Source organism: Pseudophryne corroboree, chromosome 6 (genome assembly GCF_028390025.1).
Source record: "Pseudophryne corroboree isolate aPseCor3 chromosome 6, aPseCor3.hap2, whole genome shotgun sequence".
Lineage (NCBI taxonomy): Eukaryota > Metazoa > Chordata > Amphibia > Anura > Myobatrachidae > Pseudophryne > Pseudophryne corroboree.
Window position 1 is genome coordinate 407,454,909 of NC_086449.1, and position 6,000 is coordinate 407,460,908.

Sequence of the window (6,000 nt, forward strand, 5' to 3'; positions counted from 1 at the left end):
TTTTATGAGGAGATCGTCCAAGTATGGGATAATTGTGACCCCTTGCTTCCGCAGGAGTACCATAATTTCTGCCATTACCTTGGTAAATATTCTCGGTGCCGTGGAGAGACCAAACGGCAACGTCTGAAATTGGTAATGACAATCCTGTACCACAAATCTGAGGTACGCCTGATGAGGCGGATAAATGGGGACATGAAGGTATGCATCCTTTATGTCCAGAGACACCATAAAATCCCCCTCTTCCAGGCTTGCAATGACCGCTCTGAGCGATTCCATCTTGAACTTGAACCTTTTCAGGTATTTGTTCAGGGATTTTAAATTCAATATGGGTCTGACCGAACCGTCCGGTTTCGGTACTACAAACATGGTCGAATAATAACCCTTTACTTGTTGAAGGGGGGGGGGGGAACTTTGACCACCACCTGTTGAAGATACAATTTGTGAATTGCCGCTAACACTATTTCCCTCTCTAAAGGGGAAGCTGGCAGGGTCGATTTTAGGTAACGGTGAGGGGGCATCTCTTCGAATTCCAGCTTGTATCCCTGAGACACAATTTCTATTGCCCATGGATCCAACTGGGAGTGAACCCACTTGTGGCTGAAGTTTCGGAGACGCGCCCCAACCGGGCCTAGCTCCGCCTGTGGAGCCCCAGCGTCATGCGGTGGATTTAGTGGAAGCCGGGGAGGACTTCTGTTCTTGGGAACTAGCTGCGTTGTGCAGTTTTCTTCCTCTGCCCCTGCCCCTGGCAAGAAAGGACGCACCTCGGACTTTCTTGCCTCTTTGTGATCGAAAGGACTGCATTTGGTAATACGGTGCTTTCTTAGGCTGTGAAGAAACATATGGCAAAAAATTTGACTTTCCTGCAGTAGCTGTGGAGACCAGGTCCGAGAGACCCTCCCCAAACAATTCCTCACCCTTGTAGGGTAAAACCTCCATGTGCCGTTTTGAGTCGGCATTACCCGTCCATTGCCGAGTCCACAGGACCCTTCTGGCAGAAATCGACATTGCATTTATTCTAGAGCCCAGTAGGCTAATGTCTCTTTGAGCATCTCTCATATATAGGACAGCGTCTTTTATATGCCCCATGGTCATTAATATAGTATCCTTGTCTAAGGTATCAAGTTCCTCTGACAGGGTGTCCGTCCATGCTGCTACAGCACTACATACTCAGGCCGATGCTATCGCTGGCCTGAGTAAGGTACCTGAATGTGTATAAATGGACTTCAGGATACCCTCCTGCTTTCTATCCGCAGCATCTTTGAGGGTGGCCGTATCCTGTGACGGCAGGGCTACCCTCTTGGATAAGCGTGTTAAAGCTTTGTCCACCCTAGGGATGGATTCCCAGCGTAACCTGTCTGTTGGCGGGAAAGGATACGCCATAAGCATCCGTTTGGAAATCTGCAGTTTTTTATCTGGAGATTCCCAAGCCTTTTCACATAACTCATTTAGCTCATGTGAAGGGGGAAAGGTCACCACTTGCCTTTTTTCCCCGTACATATGAACCCTCTTGTCAGGGACTGGGGTTTCCTCTGTGATGTGCAACACATCCTTGATTGCTATAATCATATAACGGATGGCTTTAGCCAATTTAGGCTGTAACTTTGCATCATCGTAATCGACACTGGAGTCAGAATCCATGTCGGCATCTGTGTCAACAATTTGGGATAGTGGGCGCTTCTGAGACCCTGACGGCCTCTGCGACATAGGATCAGGCACGGGTTGAGACCCTGACTGTCCTGAGGCTTCTGCTTTGTCTAACCTTTTATGTAAGGAATTAACATTATCATTTAAAACCTTCCACATATCCATCCAATCAGGTGTCGGCGCCGTCGGCGGAGACACCTCATTCATTTGCTCCCGCTCTGTTTCCACATAGCCTTCCTCGTCAAACATGTCGACACAAGCGTACCGACACACCACACACACAGGGGATGCTCTTTTTTGAAGACAGTTCCCCCACAAGGCCCTTTGGAGAGACAGAGAGAGAGTATGCCAGCACACACCCCAGCGCTATAAAACCCAGGAATCTTAGTGTTAACCCAGTAGCCGCTGTAATAATGATTTTTGCTCCTAATTATGTGCCCCCCCCTCTCTTTTTCACCCTCTTCTACCGTGTATCTGCAGGGGAGAGCCTGGGGAGCTTCCTCTCAGCGGAGCTGTGGAGAAAAAATGGCGCTGGTGAGTGCTGAGGAAGAAGCCCCGCCCCCTCAGCGGCGGGCTTCTGTCCCGCGTTTTTATACAATATTATGGCGGGGGCTCATATATATATATACAGTGCCCAACTGTATATATGTCTACTTTTTGCCAAGAGGTCCTAATTGCTGCCCAGGGTGCCCCCCCCTGCCCCCTGCACCCTACAGTGACCGGAGTATGTGGGTGTAGTGTGGGAGCAATGGCGCACAGCTGCAGTGCTGTGCGCTACCTCAGTGAAGACTGGAGTCTTCTGCCACCGATTTCGAAGTCTTCTTGCTTCTTTCACCGGCTTCTGTCTTCCGGCTCTGCGAGGGGGACGGCAGCGCGGCTCCGGGTTCGGACGACAAAGGGTGAGATCCTGTGTACGTTCCCTCTGGAGCTAATGGTGTCCAGTAGCCTAAGAAGCAGGACCTATCTTCAGAGAGTAGGGCTGCTTCTCTCCCCTCAGTCCCACGATGCAGGGAGTCTGTTGCCAGCAGAGCTCCCTGAAAATAAAAAACCTAACAAAATACTTTCTTATAGCAAGCTCAGGAGAGCTCACTAAACAGCACCCAGCTCGTCCGGGCACAGATTCAAACTGGGGTCTGGAGGAGGGAGGAGCCAGAGCACACCAGAATACAAATTCTTTCTTGGGGTGCCCATGTCTCCTGCGGAGCCCGTCTGTTCCCCATGGTCCTTACGGAGTCCCCAGCATCCACTAGGACGTTAGAGAAAAAATATTTTACTATTCACCTTCTCTTTCACCTGATAATTTGCACACCTTGGTTATATCCCAAGCACACACCCTGGTTTCTAATAGGACCAATTAATGGGTCCTAATAAGTAACAAACTTACTACCCATTAACCCAGACAACTAGGGTATACAATACTGTTGCCCACCTTGCATGGTCGCTAAATAGGACATTTGCGACATCTCTTCCTACAATGGTTCCGTCACTTTCCTCATCACTTAATAACAGCACACCTGGGTATCCCCCTTGTTTGAGGATTTAGAGGACAAGTAAAGGGTCCATAAAAGAGACACACTCACTATCTCACAACCAATAATATCAAGTTTTATGAATCATTTATTACCTATTACTCTTATAATAATACCTCACATGTTAATACCCTTATATCCTTAATTATCCCGTATTTATCTTTATTCTTTAATCTCAATAGGTGTCTCCTACCAAATTGCACCCGGTGGTTTCATCCTCATAAACACTCACGAGCACACACAATCCTGGCACTCAACACACTCTCACCTCTTAATCTACTCATCAATAATTGGACCTACACACATCCCCCACTCCTCACGTTTTGGACACTTTCTCACCCCAATATATTTTTTTCAAAATTACTCAGAAGTACACATGCCCTTCACCCCCGTTTGGTTTGTTCACTCCTCACAACACATTTCCAAGGGTCCACAGCCATTGTTTAAATTAACACCTATCTAGACAAGCACGCTTCGTCAGCACCGAACAGACTCACACCTCAATAGGCTCACTCTCCCTCAACACACACCTGTTACTGCACCAAGCAGCTAGATGTTTCACTCACACCATTCACTAGTCATGGAGATCAACTATTCCAATGTCCATCACAATATTTCAATAGACCTAGTAGACCACTCCACATAGTTAATAGCACCCTGATCAGGGTGATATCTCACATTTATCACCATTCTCACACTTTTAGCTCTGCCCGGGTTGCCGGGGAGATGACATGGAGCATAAGCAACCTTTGAGTGCAGGATGCCTACCCGCCTCCAATACACAAAGGAACCTCTTTTATCTTTTATTTTTATTTATTTGCCTAGCGACGGGACACAGAGGATAACCCGAAAAGACGCAATGACCTCTGTCTAGGCTGCCGGGGAGATGACACGGAGCATAAGCAATTTTAAGCTAATATACAGCGGACCGGGCCACAGCGGCAGCGATGTCAGATAGGGTCGCACACAACCCAACCTATGAATCACTTCTCCTCTAATATGTACAGCAATCAGGGTAACCTAGCAACCTGAGAGAGGACGTCACTCCTGTTGACATATAAAGGAACATTCCTCTCTCAGTTGCCCAGCAACGGGACGCAGAGGTACTGACCGGATATGACGTAATCGTCTCTGCCCGGGTTGCCGGGGAGACGATACGAAGCACAAGTAATTTGAGCCAGCAAACAGCTGACCGGGGGCAGCGGCAACGTTGTCAGACACGCCCATCTGCAACCTCACAATCGAGTCATCTCTTCCCGAGTATGTACAGCTATCAGGGTAACCTAGCAACCGGAGAGACGATGTCACTTCCGCTGATCACAGCGGATCACCTGAAATCAATCAGGCAGGCATTTTTTGACTTCAGTGATTGGCTGGGTTTTCTCCTAACTGGTATTTAAACCTGGCTTACTACTGCAATTAGCAGCATTGGAAGTGAACAAGCCCGCAGGACGGGTGAAACGCATTTTCCAGACTTGACCAAAGGACACCAGGAGCATCACTTAGATCCCTCTAACCTCAGACTGACCCAGGGATCTGGGCAGTGACTGGTATTTTTTTGTATCTTTTTTTGTAACCAATATCTGTTTGCAGCAAAAAAAAATCCCTTTTTTTGCTTTTTGACTCAGTGGTAATAAGATTGTACAGACAAGATACAGCAATTGCAATCTGTTTTGATTCATGACACATTTTGCAAGTAATTATGTCATATATGTGGGAATAATCGGTTAAACTCAGCACATGTCATAGCCGGTGTAATTTGATTCAGGCTAATACCTGACATATTTTTATTACACATATATATATTTTTTGTGGTACTCTCTTAGCTGCTCTATAATGTAATAATTTGTGTCTACATATGGAGTTAATCGGTGCAAATTCAGCACAAGCTATAATTAGCACATCCTGATCTGGCCCATAGTGGGGCTTTCTTTAGAGTGCGCATTTAAGCTTTAAAAATCCTTTTATACTGTACCTCTCTAATGACTCAGGCTAATACCTGACATAATCCCATTATACGGATTTCTATACATTCTCTCACTTCTACTCATTTCTTATATCAGCGGACTCTTATCCATGATTCACAGGTTAATCCTGCGTCTAACATAGAAAGCAGATCTGCAATTTGTGTCTTTATCCTGAATTCTGTACTAGGTGCACTCTCACTGGCATGTCGACTAATCGTGGTTAACAATTACTACCATACCCCACCGACAGAGCCTGATCTCGTCCGATCTTGGAAGCAAAACGGTGGTGGGCTGGGTCAGTATTTGTGAGGGGGACCCCTAGAGAATACCTGGTGTTGTAATTAACGACCCACTTCGACTTGATGCCAACAGCAGGATCACCACATTTTCTTCTCCTTTTTCTCTTTTTTCCTTTTTCTAGATACTTAAAGAGAAATTAACCAAACCCATTACCCATAACCACGGGGTGATACAGAAGACACCCCCCCATGCATACACATTGTTATTAGGATCTATACTCCTGATACTAACAAGTCCGGTCATATATGACCCATTGAGGTCTCATTAAAACAAGCTCCGCTTGTGCTGGTTGGTTAGGATTCGGATGTAGAACTACAGTGTCTACATCCCCCTACAAGTCGTTTGGTGACAGTTAACCAGAACATTTCCAATTTTTGATCCCTATATGAATTTTATTTGTAGCTTACATCCATTTCAAGTGATATAAGCACAAGTGCGTGTAAAGTATATCTCTATTAACTAATTGTGGTGGATTATAGAGTGTGGATTTATTTTAAAATGAGCTAATAAAAGTTATGTTTTAATATTTAGTCATATAAACAATTAAATACAAGAGTGCA

General features: G+C 45.9%; 1 pseudogene; it reads left to right on the top strand.

The window, feature by feature from the left end:
• Positions 1-5,365: 5,365 nt before the first annotated feature.
• LOC134937658 (5S ribosomal RNA) lies at positions 5,366-5,484 on the top strand (annotated as a pseudogene).
• The last annotated feature ends 516 nt before the right edge of the window (positions 5,485-6,000 follow it).